The sequence below is a fragment of the Hemitrygon akajei genome, chromosome 4 (assembly GCF_048418815.1).
Source record: "Hemitrygon akajei chromosome 4, sHemAka1.3, whole genome shotgun sequence".
Classification (NCBI taxonomy): domain Eukaryota; kingdom Metazoa; phylum Chordata; class Chondrichthyes; order Myliobatiformes; family Dasyatidae; genus Hemitrygon; species Hemitrygon akajei.
In genome coordinates, this window is record NC_133127.1 from 66,271,058 (window position 1) to 66,290,703 (window position 19,646).

Genomic DNA, 19,646 nt, shown 5'->3' on the forward strand with positions numbered 1-19,646 from the left:
AGGAAAGATGAGGAGTTTAGGGTTAGGGATAGTGTTGAGGGATGGAGGTGAGCAAGGTTTGTGGAGGTTAGGGTTAGTGGTCGGGTTCTGGGATGGAGGCGAGGCCTTGCAGAGGACGGGGGTGCTTGACAGTGAGAGAGAGGCAGCCCTGATAGGGCCAGGGTTTGTGGGGTTAGGGGTAGGGGTAGGGTTGGGGAATGGAGCTGAGGGGTTGGAGGATTGAGGGGAGACTGGCAGGTTAAAGTAGTGTTGGTGAAGCACAGCAAGGACTTGCTGGTGGCAAACGAAACAATTTACTGATTTGATCACACTTTTCCTCGGATTTGCTGACTGCAATCAATAGCCTGTAACTCCCCTTTCAGAGTTGAGCTTTTGAACCACCTGTACAATCTGGTATTTTCACAGTGGGAACTGAGGTGCAGGACAGCTGGAGCATGGCGTGTCTGGGTTGAATAAAGGGCCTGAGAGTCCTGGGCCCGAGAGTTCAGAATGACCCAAAGTTTGGCCATTACTGGAGTGAACTTGGAGGCAATTCAATGTGATGGAACTGAGGCGAGGTAGAGCTGACGTGTGGGGCCTGGGCCCAGGCCCGAGAGTAAGGATGGGCCTGAGGTTTGACCGAATTAAGCACTGAGCCAAATTGGAATGGTCGGGTGTGGGCAGAATAGGTGGTGGGGCCCAGGCCCGAGACCATATCGAAGAGGGAGGGCCCTGGTCCGAGAGCAAGGAACGACCCAAGGATTGGCCAGATTGAAAAGGTCAGGGTTGTGTGGTGAGAGGCATGGGACGGGCCAGTGTCCAGGTCACTGCTCGATGAGTTTTACTCAACTTTGCACTGAACTAAGGCTGCGGCCTGCAACTAATGGGCTCCTGAATCAGTTGTAGTGATAACTGGCTTTGTGGCTGTCGATTCACTTCCATGAACTTCAGTTCTGAATATCATTTGCTTACTTTTATTGTTTGCATGATTTGTTTTTTTTTCTGCAATTAGGTGCTTTTTAATGGGTTCTATTGGGTTTTCATTATTTTGTCTGTCTATAAGGAGACTAATCTCAAGGTTGTATATAGTGTGCGTGTGTATATATACATATATATACTTACAGCAAGGAGGAAGAGTGATCATGAGTCAGTTTGAGGAGCGGAAAGCTAAACGGAGAGCACAGCGGACCATTTCACAACACCCTACACATGCAGCAACTGTGGCAGAGCCTGCCGTTCTAGGATTGGCTGCAATAGCCACAGCCGACGCTGCTCGACAGACCAGTGACTAACCAGAGGCGCAGTACCCACGGTCGACCACGGCTAACGGAGGCCACACTTAGATAATAAATATGCTTTGAACTTCGCTCTTCTTGAACACTGCTAAGATTGTCACCCTTTCGAAGCAGGTGGGAACCTTCGACTGCAGCGGTGAGAGATTGAGGATGTCCTAGAAGACTCCTCCCAGTTTGGTGGCACAGATTTTCAGATCCTTACATGTTCTTGATGCCTAGCAAGGGTTCATGCTCTTGAAAAATGTTTTGATGTCAGCCTCTGAGACAGGTGCTGCAGGGATTCACACTGGTGTAGTTTTATTCTCCCTTTCAAAGCTTGCATAAAAGGCATTCTCATCTGGGAGTGAAGCATCACAGCCATTCATGGTGTTAGATTTCACTTTGGAGGAAGTAATGGTCTGCAAACTCTGACAGAGTTGATGTGCATCCAATCCCATCCGTAGCTTTACTTGGAATTGTTTCTTTGCTCTTAAGATAGTTTTCTGAAGGTTGTACCTGGAAATCTTGTATATTTCTAGATCACCAGTTTTGAGATCTTGGCCTTAATACCTCTTTGTGCAATTGGTTCCTGGATTTCTTCACTTGCTGACCCCAATCAGTTCAGATTGGCAAATCTCCATGATTTCCATCAGCACAGGTGCACCACAAGGCTGTGTGCTTTGCCCCCTGCTCCTCTTGCTTTACACTTGTGACTGTGTTAAGTCAAGTCAAGTCACTTTTATTGTCATTTCGACCATAACTGCTAGTGCAGTACATAGTAAAAATGAGACAACGTTTTTCAGGACCATGGTGTTACATGACGCATTACAAAACCTAGACTGAACTACGTAAAAAACAAAACACAGAGAGGAAAAAAAACCAACTACACTAGACTACAGACCTACCCAGGACTGCATAAAGTGCACAAAACAGTGCAGGCATTACAATAAATAATAAACAGGACAATAGGGCAGTAAGGTGTCAGTCCAGGCTCTGGGTATTGAGGAGTCTGATAGCTTGGGGGAAGAAACTGTTACATAGTCTGGTCGTGAGAGCCCGAATGCTTCGGAGCCTTTTCCCAGACGGCAGGAGGGAGAAGAGATTGTATGAGGGGTGCATGGGGTCCTTCATAATGCTGTTTCCTTTGTGGATGCAGCGTGTAGTGTAAACGTCCATGATGGCGGGAAGAGAGACCCCAATGATCTTCTTAGCTGACCTCACTATCCGCTGCAGGGTCTTGCGATCTGAGATGGTGCAATTTTCGAACCAGGCAGTGATGCAGCTGCTCAGGATACTCTCAATACAACCCCGGTAGAATGTGATGAGGAAGGGGGGTGGGAGATGGACTTTCCTCAGCCTTCGCAGAAAGTAGAGACGCTGCTGGGCTTTCTTTGCTATGGAGCTGGTGTTGAGGGACCAGGTGAGATTCTCTGCCAGGTGAATACCAAGAAATTTGGTGCTCTTAACGATCTCTACTGAGGAGCCGTCGATGTTCAGCGGGGAGTGGTTGCTCTGTGCCCTCCTGAAGTCAACAACCAACTCTTTTGTTTTGTTCACATTCAGAGACAGGTTGTTGGCTCTGCAACAGTCCGTTAGCTGTTGCACTTCCTCTCTGTAGGCTGACTCGTCGTTCTTGCTAAGCACAACTCCAATTCCATATTCAACTTTGCTGATGACACCATTGTTGTTGGCCAAATCAAAAGTGGTGACAAATCAGCATTAGGGGGGAGATTGAAAATCTGGCTGAGTGGTGTCAAAACAGTAACCTCTTACTCAATGTCACCAAGACCAAGGAGCTGATTATAGTCTTCAGGAAGAGGAAACCAGAGATCCATGAGCCAGTCCACAGCAGAGGGTCAGTTGTTAGGAGGGTCAGCAGCTGTAAATTCCTAGGTGTAATTATTTTGAAGGACCTGTCCTGGGCCCAGCACGTAAGTGCAATTACAAAGAAAGCATGGCAGTGTCTCTACTTCCTTAAGAGTTTGTGGAGATTCAGCACAACATCTAAAACTTTGACAAACTTCTGTAGATGTGTAGTGGGGAGTAAATTGACAGGATGCATTACAACCTGGTATGGAAACACCAATGCCCTTGAATGAAAAATCTTACAAATGGTAGTGGAAATGGCCCAGTCCATCAAGGTAAAGCTTTCTCAGCCATTGAGAATATCTACATGAAATGCTGTCGCAGGAAAGCAGCATCAATTATCAGAGACCTCTGTCACCTAGGGCATGCTTTCTTCTCACTGCTGCCATTAGAAAGAAAACACAAGAGCCTCAGGACTTGCACCCCCAGGTTTAAGAACAGTTATTATCCCTCAGCCATCAGCCTCTTGAACTAACAGGGATAACTTCACTCAACTTCAATTGCCTCATCATTGAAATGTTCCCACAACTAATGCATTCACTTTCAAGGACTCTTCATCTCACATTCTCAATATTTATTGCTTATTTATTTTTATTATTGTTTCTTTTTGTATTCTGGTTGAATGGCTATTTGGGTGGCTTTTCTGTTATAGTTACTATTCTATAGATTTGTTAAGTATACCCACAATAAAATTAATCTGAGGATTGTATATGGTGACATATGTGTACTTTGATAATAAATTTTCTTTGAACTTTTGAATGCCATAGACCTAGACCTCAGTAGACTATGAATCTCTTGATTCATCCAAAGCTTTTAACTTGGGTATGTTCTTGAATGCACACAGTCATCCACACAGGTTTCGATGAAGTCGGAGACAACTGTGGCGTATTCATCCAGACTCGAAGATGAATTCCTGAAAATTGTCCAGTTCACCAACTCAAAGCAGTCCTGCAAGCACTCCACTGCCTCTCTTGACCATACTTTCTTGGTCAAGAAAGGCTGCAGTCTTTAGTGACTGCCCATACACAGGGAGTAGAAATACAGCCAGTGGAAATAAAGGACTTTCCAAAGTGTGGGTGTGCAATGACACGGTAAGAGTTCTTGACGGTGACACAACAGTGGTCAAGAGTGTTGGTTCCTCTGGTTCTACAGGTGAAATGCTGGTGGTGGTTGTCAGACTTCCTCAAGCCGGCCTGGTTGAGATCCCTCACAATGATAGGGAAGGCATCAGAGTGAGCTGCCTCGTGCCGGCTGACCACAGAGCTCAGCTCCTCCACTGCCTGCCTGATGCTGGCCTAAGATAGAACGTACACCACTACCAGCATTATGGTGGAAAACCCCCTCAGTAGATAAAACGAATGACATTTGATCACTAGCTGTTACAGGTCGTGTGAGCAGGACAGAGAGAACTGCCAAAACTGTGCTCCACGATTAGTTAATTACAAAGTGCACTCCACCTCCTCTTCCTTTAAACGACTGAGCTACCCTGTCTTCGTGGAGAAATGGCGGAGGATAGCCACGCAGCAGTCCCTCGTGTTCCTCTGGTACAGCTATCTTGCTCTGAGGTCTTCAGTTTTATTTTCTAGAAGCCGTACATTCGCCAGCAGGGTAGTCGGGAGTGAGGGTCTAAGGCCTCTGTGTTTCAAGCCTACTTGAGGCCCGCCCAGCATGCTTTCCTCACTCCCTTATTCTTAAAGGGAAACTGCACTTGCAACCTGAGTTTGAGGTCCAGGATCCATCGATTTTTTTTAATATATAAAAAATATCTTTGAATGACTTAACTGAAGTACCCATGGCTGTGACAGTGGTCTTCAGCTGCAGTAGTGAATATTTGGTGATTTCCATTGGAGCTGCATGCAATGAGTCGTTCCTAATGGCACCATCATTAAACCTGAGATGATACACAGAGTGGGAAAAAAACAGATTGAGGGAATGGCCAAAGAAGTGGCAGGTGGAATATAATGTGGGGAAGTGTATGGTCATGTAGCTTGATAGAAGGAATAAAGGCAAAGATTATTTTCTAAATCGGGAGAAGTTTCAACAATCAGAGTTACAAGGGGACTTGGGAGACCTTGTGCAGGATTCCCTGAGGGTTAACTTGTAGAGTGAGTCGGTGGTAAGGAAGGTAAGCATTCATCTTGAGAGGATTAAAATATAAAGGAAAAAATGTAATTCTGAGACTTTATTATACATTGGTCAGAGTCCACTTGGAATATTCCAAACAGCTTTGGGCCCCTTATCTAAGAAAAGATGTGCTGGTTTTGGAAAGGGTCTAGAGGAGGGTCATGAGAATGATTCCGGGAATTAAAGGATTAATGTATGCGGAGCATTTTATAGCTCACTGGAGTTCATTAGGATGGGGGGGGGGGGGAGGATCTCATTGAAATCAATCAAATATTGAAAGGCCAAGATAGAGTGGATGTTGAGAAGATGTTTCCTGTAATGGGGGAGTCTAGGGCTAAAAGGCACAGCCTCAGAATAGAGGAACATTCATTTAAAACAGAGCTGAGGAGGAATTTCTGTAGCCAGAGGGTAGTGAATCTGAGGAATTCATTGCCTGTGGAGGCCAAGTAATTGGGTATATTTAAAGCAAGGGTTCATAGGTTCTTGATTAGTCAGGGTATCAAACATTATGGGTGAAGGCAATAGAATGGAGTTGAGAGGGATAATAAATCAGCCATGATGGAATGGTAGAGCAGACTCGATGGGCTGAATGGCCTAATTTCTGCTCCTATGTCTTATCATCTTATGGCATTACTCAAAGCCTATCAGAGAAGGTGCAGCACCACTTGGCTCATGACTTCTCAAAGTGGAGAAAGAGTGTTCAGGATGGCATGCAGAGTCTTGCGTCCATTCATTAGGAGCACAGAGAATCACGCTGTAGGCAGCAGAAGAGGCAAGTCAGACTGATTACCCACCCAACCCGTCAGGCTTGCTGTGGCTCAGTCTTGTCCCCAGCCCATAGCATTCTCAGTCCTGAAGGTGTGACTAAGCAGAGAGGAAGAGGACAGGTCTGTGTCCAGAGGAAGTTTCATGAGGAGCGAACATGTCCTGTGGGCTGGACAAAATCATAGTCAGAGTTACACAGCATGGAAGTGGTCTCTTTGGCTCAGCTTGTCTGTGTTGACCAGGTTGAGTGGTCCCAATTGCCTGCGTTTAGCCCACATTCCCCTGAGCCTTTCCTATCCATCTATCTGTCCAAATGTCTCCAAAATGTTTTAATTGCACCTGCCTCTACCACTTCCTCTGCCAGCTTCTTCCACCTCTCTCTCTGTGGAAAAAGTTTCTCGTTGGGTCTTAGTGGGAGCGTGATGGCCTCAAGTGTAAATGAAGGTGCCAACCTGATCTGAGTTGTGATTGAGCAATGAGCAACTGAAGCCATGTAAAGAACCCTCATCAGATGCGTTTCTATTCGCGGCCAGGCCACCTTCATCCGCTGTTTACCATTGTGGGATTAGGAATACCGGAATAATCAACATTTCCCCTGAACAACACCCACTAGCTTGATGCCCAGTCATCCGTCTGAGGTGCGAGATGCCTGACCCCTTCTTGAACCCAATACTCCTGGTCTGCTTGATTCATTTTGGCCCTGCCACTGAAGGTGGAGATTTGGGAACTGCTTCCCTAAGAGCTGCTGCCATACTGAGATCCCTGTTTCTCTTGTAGCTCTGCCATTCCCACAGTTGTTGTTACTGCACCGTAAGTTCGAGCTTATCTCCTTGTATGAAGTGCCCTTACATAAATTGCTTGTCTGTGAATCCCTGAAGAAACTGGACTGGATGCCCTACAGCACCATTTTTACAAGGATTTTTATGCACAACACACTTCCGATTCAACTGCAACTCTGACATTCAGCAGAAATTAAAAGTGCATCTTAATTTAACACAGTGGTAAGAAATAAAAGTAGGTGTATAATGTTTTGAATTAGAACATTTTTTTCTAACCTTCTTACTTTCCAATCCCACGCAAGAGACTAAAACCATTTGTTTGGTGATAACCGAATGTGTTCCATGTGGTAAATGTGTGTAATTTCCGTTAGGTGGTAAATTTGAGGCGAACTCTGTTGTCAGTAGTGACAAAGTAGCAGAATATAAAGTCATGCAGCACATTGTACTAAATAGCACATTACTTCATTGCACAAGCTGTTCAAATAAGATTTATCTGATTAACAAACATCTGATGGCCTTAGACACTGAAGATTAATCACACCCTTACTCCTCAGGACTATCATTTTATCCAGAAACTGCTTTAACCAAAGCCTCTTAGAACTAGGACCTAAAACAATATTTTGCAGACATACTTAGCAGCTTAAACTTCATTTGTGGGAAGTAAAAAAGAGTTAATGTTTCAGATCAATGATCTTTAACAGGAAAGACAGGCTGAAGTTCTTCGAAGAGGGGTAAGGCAAACTTAACTGAGGTGAACTAAATACAAGGAGGCTGGATAGTTTAAAGACGAAGACACGATTTCTTTGGCAGAGAGGTCAAAATCCCGGGATGCGATGCTGTAAGCTGGGCGATGGAACGGACCCCGAGTGGAGGTCCGAGGCTAGGAGGTTCAGCGAGGAGAGGAGACAAGGACAGACGTGCTTGGTTGATCACTTCAGGTGGTCCTGAGCTACGAGTCGAGGAGTTCGGAGGGGATCGAATGGTGGCCAGTAGAGTTCATTAATTGAGCTCCAACAGTTGTGCACGAAGTGGTTTGGACTTTGATAAGTTTGGCGCCTTTTCTTTATTTTCTTTTCCTTCATATATACTGTATCATTATTAATTACTTTGTTCTAGTAAGATCTATAAAGTGTAATTATTTAATCACATATGGTGTACTGTCTGTTCTTTGGCGTGGTGGGGATATCACACAGCATCCTCACAAGCTGATTATCCAGTTTGGCGGGGCCGAAGGCTGCTCCCCCTAGACGGAAGCAAGTTGAGCGAGTCTGAGGCGAGCCGGGGGCTACATTGACTTTATAGATCTTACTTAGAACTAAGTGATTAATAACGATACAGTACATATGAAGGAAAAGAAAATTTTAAAAAAGGCGCCAAACTTATCAAAGTCCAAACCACTTCATGCACAACCGTTGGAGCTCAATTAATGAAGTCTTCTGGCCACCATTCGATCCCCTCCGAACTCCTCGACTCATAGCTCAGGACCACCCGAAGTGGTCAACCAAGCATGTCTATCCTCGTCTGCTCTCCTCGCCAAACCTCCTGGCCTCAGACCCCCACTCGGGGTCCGTTCCGTTGCCCAGCTTACAGCATCGCGTCCTCTCTCTCTCACCCCCTTGCGCCGACTCCCCAAAAGCCCACCAACAGTAGTTTACAGACCCAGAAGAGAGAATCACATTAATCCCAATTGGTTAACAAATGAATACAATTCTCACAATTATCAGCAACTCTAAACCCAAACAAGCTGCGAGAGAAAGCAGTTATCATAACAAAGAAGCATTCCTACTTTTAACAAAACAAAGAAGCCATTTTGATTAACATACGCAGTAACAAAGAAGAAAGAAACCCCCTTACAATTGTTTTACAACTTTGAATAACAGTGGATTTAATTTGGCTTTTGATCAAAAGAAAACGACTGTCTTGTATCAAAGTGAAAGCAGATCTCTACAAAGTGATCAAAACTAATTACAAATATGAAACACAAAATAAATGATTGCAGAAGTATTTCCCCTCCCCCCTTCAAGTCAGTATTTAGTAGATGCACCTTTGGCAGCAATTACAGCTTTGAGTCTGTGCGGATTGATCTCTGTCAGCTTTGCACATCTGGACACTGCAATCTCTCCCCATTCTTCTTTACAAAATTGCTCAAGCTCTGTCAGATTGCATGGGGATTGTGAGTGAACAGCCCTTTTCAAGTCCAGTCACAAATTCTCAATAGGATTGAGGTCTGGACTCTGACTTGGCCTTTCCAAGACATTAACTTTGCTGTTTTTAAGCCATTCCTGTGTAGGTTTGGCCTTATGCTTGGGGTCATTGTCTTGCTGGAAAACAATTCTTCACCCAAGTCACAGTTCTCTTGCAGACTGCATCAGGTTTTCCTCCAGGATTTCCCTGTATTTTGCTGCATTCATTTTACCCTCTACCTTCACAAGCCTTCACAAGCTGATGCAGCCACCACCATGCTTCACGTTTTAGACAATGTGTGGCATTTGGTTTACGCCAAACATAGCATTTAGGCTGATGACCAAAAAGCTCAATTTTGGTTTCATCAGACCATAGAAACATCTTCCAGCTGAATTCATAGACTCCTATGTGCCTTCTGGCAAACTCCAGCTGAGATTTCATGTGAGTTTTTTTCAACAGTGGCTTTCTCTTTGCCGCTCTCCCATAAAGCTGCGATCGGTGAAGCACCCGGGCAACAGTTGTTGTATGCACAGTCTCTCCCATCTCAGCCACTGAAGCTTGTAACTCCTCCAGAGTTGTCATAGGTCTCTTGGTGGCCTCCCTCACTAGTCCCCTTCTTGCACGGTCACTCAGTTTTTGAGGACGGCCTGATCTCGGCAGATTTACAGCTGTGCCATATTCTTCCATTTCTTGATGATTGACTTAACTGTACTCCAAGGGATATTCAGTGACTTGGAAATTTTCTTGTATCCATCTCCTGACTTGTATTTTTTCAATAACCTTTTTTACGGAGTTGCTTGGAGTGTTCTTTTGTCTTCATGGTGTAGTTTTTGCCAGGATACTGACTCACCAGCAGTTGGACCTTCCAGATACAGGTGTATTTTTACTACAATGAATTGAGACACCTTACCGGCACACAGGTTTCCAAATAACTAATAACTAAATATGTGACTTCTAAAACCAACTGGCTATACCAGTGATGATTTGGTTTGTCATATTAAAGGGGGTGAATAGTTGTGCAAATCAATTATTTTGTGTTTTATATTTGTAATTAATTTAGATCACTTTTCACTTTGACATGCGTCTTTTTCTGTTGATCAGTGTCAAAAAAGCCAAATTAAATCCACTGTTATTCAGTGTTGTAAAACAAAAAAACATAAACTTCTGGGGTGTGTTGGGGGCGGGGGTGAATACATTTTATAGACACTGTATGTAAGTGTTGTCTGTAAACTGTAGCTCAGTAATTGATGTTGGGGTGACGTTGGTTGGACAGTTTCCCATTAGCCTTGTAAATTAGCTCCATTCCAGCTGGAAGCTCATTGAAGGTGAGGCACAGTACTGCAGTGAGAAAGACTGGGGAAAAAACTTCAGGAAAATGTGACAGCCTTGCTTATACTGAGGTCGGCTTCATTGAGGATTCCTTTGATGTGAATCATGGCTGATATGTCACCATGCCTCTGCACAATAGCAATAAGGAGAATAATCCCTATGGGAGTACAGCCTCCGTGGTCTTGGACAGACGTATTTAGAACACAGAACAGGATATCACAGGAACAGGTTCTTTGGTGTCTGTACTGATCATGATGCCATCTAACTAATCCCACTGAAATGCCTCTTAATACTCATATCATGTCTACTTTTACCACCTCCATCGGAAGCGCATTCCAAGCGCCCACTACTTCGTGGTTTAAAAAAAACTTGTCTCACATTTCTTTTAAACGTTTCCTCGCATCTTAAACCTACGCCTTCTAGTATTTAACATTTCAACCCTGGAAAATTGACCATCTTCCTTATCCATGCTTCTCATAATTTTATATTCTTTCATCATCTTGTCCCTCTGCCTCCGACACTCAAGCGAAAACAACCCAAGTTTGGCCAGGTTATTGAAGGAGGCAAGAGATGAGACTGCTGGAGCCTTAACCAGTATCTTTGTGTCCTCTCTAGTCAGAGGCGAGGTCCCAGAGGACTGGTGAGTGGCAAATGTTGTACCTCTATTTAAGAAGGGATCAAGGGAAAATCCTGGAAACAATTGACCAGTGAGTCTTGCATCAGTAGTAGGCAAATTGCGGGAGAAGGTTTTTAGGGATAGGATATATGAGCATTGGAAACCCATGGATAGGATGAGTCAGGAGAGATAACTAGGGAGAGTCGGCATGGCTTTGAGAGGAGCAAGTTGTGTCTTACCAACTTGATTGAGACATTTGACAAGGTGACAAGAGAGATTGATGAGGGTAGGGCAGTGGATGTTGTCTACATGGATTGTAGTAAGGTGTTAGATGAAGTCCCTTATGAGAGGCTAATCCAGAAGATTAGGATGCATGGGGTCCACGGTGAATTGGATGTTTGGATTCAGAACTGGCTTGCGCATAGAAGTCAGAGGGACTTATTTAAGTTGGAGGTCTGTAATTAGTGGTGTTCCGCTGGGATCTGTGCTGGGACCTCTGCTGTTTGTGATGTATATGAATGACCCGTATGAAAATGTAGATGGGTGGGTCAGTAAGTTTGTCGATGATATTGAGATTGGGTTGTTTTCTCTTGAGCGGCGGAGGCTGAGGGGAGATCTGATAGAGGTTTATAAGATTATGAGAGGTATTGACAGGGAAGACAGGGAATATCTCTCTTCAAGGGTAGAAATGTCTAAAAGCAGAGGGGTTTGGTTCAAAGGGAATGCGAGGGGAAAGTTTTTTTTTACTCAGAGTTGTGGATGCTTGGAATGAGCAGCCTGGAATGGTGGCAGAGGCAAGTACATTAGAGGCTTTTAAGAGATGTTTAGATAGACACATGAATATGACGAAGATGGAGGGATGTGGACAGTGTGTAGGTTGGAGGGATTATTTTTGGGGTTTATTATTTACATTTTATCTGGTTCAGCACTGTGGGTCAAAGGGCTTGTTCCTATGCTGTACTGTTGTATGTTCCACGTTCCAAGTTCTCCTTATAGCAAATGCACTCCATCTAGGCAACATCCTGGTGAGCCTCTTCTGTACCCTCTCCAAACCCTCCACACTCTTCCTGCAATGAGGTGATTGGAAATGCACACAGTATTCTAAATATGGCCTAACCCAAGTTTTATACAATTACAATATGACTGGTCAACTTTTATACTCAAAGCTATAACTAATGAAGAAAAGCATGACACATTTTCTTTATAACCTGATCCACTCGTGTTGAAACTTTCAGGGAGCTAGAGCTTTGCACTCTAAGATCCCTCTGTACACCAATGCTATTAAGAGTCCTGCCTTTAACTATATATTTTTCTCTTGCATTTGACCTACCAAACTGCAACACCTCATACTTGCCTGGATTAAACTCTATTTGCATTTCTCTCCCAAATTTCCAACTTATCTATATCCTTCTGTATCCCTTGACAATCTTCCTCTCTAACCACAATTCCACCAATTTTTTGTTATTTCCAAAATTAGTAATCAGATCACCTGCATTTTCATCTAAACCATTTATAGATGTAATAAGCAGAGCTCCCAGCACTTACAGATCACTACTGGTCACAGACTTCCAGTCAGAGAAACACCCCTCCACCACTACTCTCTGTTGTCTTTGGTAATGCCTATTTGATTCCAATTTACCAACTCACAGGGATCCCATGTAACTTAATCTGGAGAAGCTTATCATGAAAGTCTAAGGTCCACATAGATGTGAATCACTGATCCACTCGTCAATTATCTTTATCATTCCTCACAAAGTTCAATAAAATTTGGTGAGGCAGGACCTGCTCTGTGCAAAGCTATCCTGGTATTCCCCAAGAAGTAAATGTTTTTCCAAATCTAAATAAATCCTGTCCCTAAGAATACTCTCCAGTAATTTCCCTACCACTGAGACAAGGCTCACTGTCCGACAATTTCCTTATTTGTCCCAGTTACCCTGTTTGAATAATATTGGCTATTCTGCAGTCTTCCAGGACCTCATCTGTGACTAAAGAAGAAACAAAGATCTCAGTCAACAATCTCCTTCCTTGCCTCTTTCAGTACCCTGCGATAGATTCCAGCTGGCTCTAGGGACTTAATCATTTTTATTATTTTTCAAAAAAAATTTGATTCTCAATTTTAAACATGTAAAATTATGTTTCTCAGAATTTTATATGTTTAAAACTAGAAATCGTTCTGTGAAGTTTGGCAGAACTTTTCTGAAATTTCACATGACCTCAATTATCACAGCTGAGAACAATGGACACTGAGGAAGGGCCACTGTGGGGCTAAAAACAGATGGCAACTACTCTCAAGCTGGTGGTTCTTATTCAGGTAGAGACCCTGTATCAGGTTCTCAACCCAAAACAGTGAAAACTCCTGACCCACACAACCTCACTCATTGCTGTTCAACCAGCTGAGTTCCCCCAATAGTTTGTTTTTTCCCTGCATGTTCCTGCATCAGCAAATTCTTGATTCTACTCGTGGTTCTAATATTTGCTGTTTTAGGCAGACAATATTTGAAGTTGTTGGTTTCATTTAAAATGGATGAATGTTGTTTCATGGCCATAAAAGCTGCAATTCACTTAACATAGTCAGAATCCAAGTATGCAAAGCACTCATTAACTCTTGGGTTTTTCTAATGTTCATTAACTGTAGAGGGAGCCTGTTCTGAGAGCAATGTTTATTTTGTTGTTATTGGCCTCCCTCTGCTGGCAAAACAATTTGTTATGTTACAGCTAGCTCTTACTATATGTTGTACTGAGCATAGCGATTCCTTTATTCCACTTAATATTAAATGTTCTGCATAGCTTACTAATTAGCATCTCTGCACGTAGATAAATTTATATCTGCTGTGCGCAGCATTACCAAGTGAGGTTTTTGTCCCAGAGTTGAGTCATAAGGAAAATTACAATGCCATAAATGAAACTTTGTGAATGTGGCAACATCCTCTCAAAGGTAGCTGGAAGCAAATTATTAGCATTATAATTATTGTCTTCAATCCTTCAAATGGAAACTGACTTAATTTTCATTGATGTAGGAGTGTGTGTAAGGGGATGATGTTGGTGACTGACAAACATGGTAACCATACACTTAGAGGATCAAATGGGGCACTGGATGTCAGAACTGGCACCTGCTATCCTGGCAAAGAGGATGCCCCCATCTGAACCCTGTGTCATTCACAAAGTGTCTAACTGTGTTCATGTAATCCATCCTCTACCAGATTACTAGGGTGGTGGAGTAGAGATACACCTCTACCAAAGGAGGTATAGGGTGCTACTTCCTTCCGCCAGCCTGCAGGTCACCCTTGGGCAAGGTGTATTACCTGCTTGGGAGCAGGTGGTGGATGGTCTTATGAGCTGCTGGTGCATATCACATTCTGGTATGCAACCACGGATGAATTACAGACAATTCCTGAAGATTGAGAATGGGGTCGCCATCTTATAAAGCCACTGTACAGAAGAAGGCAAAGCACTTCCGTAGAAAAATATTGCCAAGAACAATCATGGTCATGGAAAGACCATGACTGTCCATGTCATATGACATGGCACATAACTGCCATAAGATGTAGGAGCAGAGCTAGGCCATTTAGCCATTTCATCATGGCTGATCCATTTTTCCTCTCAGTCCCAATCTCCTACCTTCTCCCAGTATCCCTCCATGCCCTGACCAATCAAAAATCGATCAACCTTGAATATACATTAAAAATTGGCCTCCACAGCTGCCTGTGGCAAAGATTTCCACAGATTCTTCCCTCTCTGGCTAAAGAAATTCCTTCTCGGTTTTAAAAGGACACCCCTCTATTCTCAGGCTGTGTCCTCTGGTCATAGACTCTCCCACCATAGGTAACATCCACTCTATCAAGGCCTTTCACCATTCAATAGGTTTCAATGAGGTCATCCCTCATTCTTCTGAATTCCAGAGATCCCAGACCCTGAGCCATCAGGCACTCTTCATATGACAAGCCATTCAATTCTGGAATCATTTTTGTGAACCTCTTTTGAAATCTCTCCAGTTTCAGCACATCCTTTCTTTGGTTAGGGGCCCAAAACTGGTCACAATACTCCAAGTGAGGCCTCACCAGTTCTTTATGAAGTCTCAACTTTACATTCTTGCTTTTATATTCTAGTCCTCCTGAAATGCATACTAACATCGCATTTGCATTCCTCACCACTGACTTAACCTGCAAATTAACCTTTAGGGAATCCTGCACAAGGACTCCCAAATCCCTTTGTGTTTCAGTTTTTTGTATTTTCTCTCCATTTAGAAAATAGTCAAACCTTTCATTTCTTCTACCAAAGTGCAGGACATACATTTCCTGATACTCTATTCCATCTCCCAGTTCTTTGCTCATTCTCCTAAACTGCCTATGTTCTTCTGTAGCCTCTCTATTTCATCAAAACTACCTGCCCCTCCACCCATTTTCACGTCATCTGCAAACTTTGCAACAAAGCCATCAATCCCATTATCCAAATCATTGACATATAACATTGATGTACCATCAATAACTCTCGGAGACGTGAGGCGAGATATAGGCTTTTATTGGCTGGAAGAAAGAACAAGCAGCAATTGACCACCACACTCCATCCTGGAGACTGAGGCCGGGGCTGTGTCTCCAATCGCCTTTATACCGGGGTCCATGGGAGGAGCCACAGGAGCAGTCAGCAGGGGGGTTGTGTCCAGACAGGTATATGTAGTTCACCACAAACATAAAAGAATCAGTTCCAGAACAAATCCTTGTGGAGCACCACTAGTCACTAGCAGCTAGTCAAAAAAGGCTCTCTTTATTCTCACTCTTTGCCTCCTGCCAATCAGCCACTGTTTTATCCATACTATTATCTTTCCTGTAATACCATGACTCATAGCTTGTTAAGCAGCCTCATGTGTGGCACCTTGTCAAAGGCCTTCTGAAAATCCAAGTACACAACATCAACTGATTCTCCTTTGTATATCCTGCTTGTTACTTCTTCAAAGAATTCCAACAGATTTGTCAAACACAATTTTCCCTTGAGGAAACCATGCTGACTACAGCCAATTTCATCATGTGCCTCCAAGCACCCTGAGACCTCATCCTTAATAATCAACTCCAACATCTTCCCTGCCACTGAGGTCAAACTGTTTCCTTTCTTCTGCCTCTCTCCTTTCTTGAAGAGTGGAGTTATAGTTGTAATTTTCCAGTCTTCCGGAACTATTCCAGAATCTATTGATTCTTGAAAGATCATTACTAATGCCTCCATCATCTTTCCAGAACTCTGGGGTGTACACTATCTGGCCCAGGTGACTTTTGTACCCTGACCTTTCAGTTTCCCAAGAACCTTCTCTCTCGTTATGGTAACTTCACACACTTCATGCCAATGCCAATTTGCCAAAGAGCAAATCAAATAAATCATCTTCTCCATTCCACTGAAGGACGCCAGGCTACTTAAGAACAGGACAGGTAATGGCATGGCTGTTTGAGAGTGCCTGTTGATCTACTTTAGAACAAATGAAATGAGGGCAAGTGAAGACCATTTAGCTTCTTTCACCTGCAACACCATTCAATGAGATTGCAGCTAATAAACTTTCTTGCCGTTTCCTTAACCCTCCACCTCCCATGATCAAAGAACTCGTTTCTCTGCTTAATAACAGCAGCTACAGTTCTCTGGGGTAGAGAATTCCGAAGACTCACAACCCCCTGACAGAAGAAATTCCTCCTCACCAAATCCACATGTGGATGACCCCTTGTCCTGTGATAAGAATTCTTGGTTCTAGACATGACACCACATCATCATTCTCACTGTATATGTCCCATCAAATCCCCTCTTTCAGTGAGATTCCCTGTCATTCTTCTAAACACCAGAGTACGTGGGTCTAATTGGCTTAATGTTTCCTCAGAGGACAACCCTCTCTTCCCAGGTATCCATCTTGTTGTCTTTTGCTCCACTGACTCCACAGCAAATGTATCCTTCCCTAAATAAACCATAAATATGAGCTGTAATCCAGCAGCGATGTCATCAAATTACTGTAGAGTTACACTGAAATCTGCTCACACTTGAACTTCAGCCCGACAATAAATGGCAACTTCCTATTTGTTTGGTATCAGTCTCTGCCGTTCCTTTAAAGTCATCAGCTGCGTAAGCCTGCTGCAGGGCAACAGCTTACTCTACTGCTCTGGCTTGTGTATCGTGTAGACAGCTGGGATGCAATATCCATGGTTGACCCCCAACTAACGGAAAGCCTCGCTTATTTGGTTTCTTAACCACTTGTTGCACCTGCATGTCAGCATTGGGTTTTCGGTATACAGATTGCCGAGTGCCAGCTTTTAATCTTTTCATATTATTTAAACAACACTCTGATCAGGTTACAGGAAGCAGCTTCATTTTTGATCTTGTTGATTTAGTCTATGAATATGGCTTCCACATCAGATACAAGAGCCTTTGATAAGAGGATAGATAGCCCTATTCTCCTGCCAAAGATTGAAGTACAGAGGGCAGATGAGGAGGGAGCACATGACTAACTGCTGGGAACTGATATCCTTTGTTTGATCATACACCAGCTGTACTCTCAGGACATAAAATCCCTTCTGGATGTATTACATTTTGGAGTTTACACGCTGCATCTATAACATAGTCAGTGTACTCTCTATCTCAGGGAACTCCACAGGGCATGGCCCTGTACTTGCTCTGCCTACTGTGGTCTTGCAAATGTGAAAGGAAAGGAATGGAGCAGAACGTAGCTCAGGCATGCTAAGGAGATTATGGATCCAGAAAGAGCAAGATATGTAAAAATTGATGGCCAGTCTGATTTCAATGGGCAATGGCAAAGCAGTTCTAGTATTGCTCCACATCTGTAGTTGTGGCTGCACCTCATACTAGACATCCAGTCCTCGGTATCTGAGGGTTTGCTAGCTGCAGGTCCACATACTCACAGATTTTAACTTGGCTTTAGGCCCCATTATAAATTTTTCATCATCTTCTGGCTGCACCAGAAGGATTTAAAACACCTCTGTATGACTGGGAATATTACAGATGCATTCCTTTTAGATGAGGGCTCCTCACAAAAACCAACCCAATCACAAAGGTAACAAAAGAGTCACAGCCTCTGGCCTCTTACCTTCTGCCACCTTGCTCCCTGCCTCCCTCTCCCTCTCAGCCTTCGACTTGCTGTTCCCCCAGTCTAAGAAGGCATTGAGTGCTCACTTTGGCGTGATACAACGGGATATGCATTTTTATGGGTATTGTAACTTCTTAATGTGATTGCTGATGGTATTGATGCAATTAGAACATTATAGAGAATATATTTAATTGGGCAGGGCTTTGGGTTATCAGGAGGGGGATAGTGGGATTTGTGTTGTTGGTTATTGATGGGAGTCCTCTGCCACTATCCCTCACAGATAACAAGGACTGAGTGTTTTTTTTTTGTGAGGCACTCTCTTCTGCATCTTTCTCAAAAACATAGTGGCTAAGACGTATTGAAGGTAGTTCAATATCACCATCCACATTATCACTCCTGCATACTTACTGCCTTACAGAAAAGGTGATTTGCCATCTGAGTCCATGCAGTTTCCCAGTTGTGGGAAGTTATCTGAAACACCAGCAGAATCCACAGTCATGGTGAGTGTGTGCAAACTCCATACGGACAGCATCTGCAGCCTGGACTGAACCTGGATCCTGAAGCCACAGGCAACAGAGCTAATTGCTGTTGACCAGAATGAATTACAGTCTAAAAATCAGTGAATTCAAATAAGTCAAGGACAATGGAAGCAGACAGACCAATTGTCTTTGTTCTTGCCATGAGGGAGGAGATGGAGGCTGCCATTTTATAAAGAGACTCCGTGTTTTTTCCATTTTGTGAGTTGAAGTCACTTGGCTTGATCAGTGTTTTAAAGTCGACACAATGATGCCTCAGGTAATCTGCTGAACTAGGGATAATTTCCAAATAAGAATTTATTTGTGAGGTGTAATCTGGTTGGATTTAACATACAGGTTTGTGACTGATGGGGTCTGTATTTGCCCTGTATGATGGAAGCTGGTTGCTGATTGAGAACCAAAAGGCATAAATTACTAATTGTCACTTGCTAGGAAAGGGGAAATAAATGGATTCTGGCCTGGAACAGAGCCAATAAAACGGTGTTAAAGGTCAGACACATGACCCATAGCCAATGACACTGGAGTGTAACATTTGAAATGGTAAGGAATCAATATAAAGACAGACATTTCAAGTGTGCTGGCAGCAATGACTCTCCAGAGATTAACCATCACAAATGAGGGCCCCACAGACACATGGAGATTTGAAATGGGGCTACCAGGAACCTGTGGCCAGCAGCAGAAACTCCTTTTTAACTGGTATTATATTTTCTGTTCTTTGACTGTTCAGGGAAGGTCAGGGAAACTTGGTAGGTGTGGTAAACTATGTGTATATCTGTCTGGACTTGCCCCTCTGCTGACTGCTCCTGTGGCTCCTCCCACAGACCCCTGTATAAAGGCGATTGGAGGCACTGCTCTTCCTTCAGACTCCAAGATGTTGTGGTCACATTTGCAGCTAATAAAAGCCTATCTTTTGCCTCCCATCTCCGAGAGTTATTGATGGTGCATCAGTAGGTGTGCACACAGGTTATGTACAGTTATGTAAATTCATGTGTCCTTCCAATGAGCCAATAAAGGTAGTTATCAGTAATTACAGATTATCCCTACGTCTCCCTGATCATTATTGCAGGGGGTTGATTCTTGTAATATTGCTGAGCCACTGCATTACCTTTGAGGAGGTCACCCTAG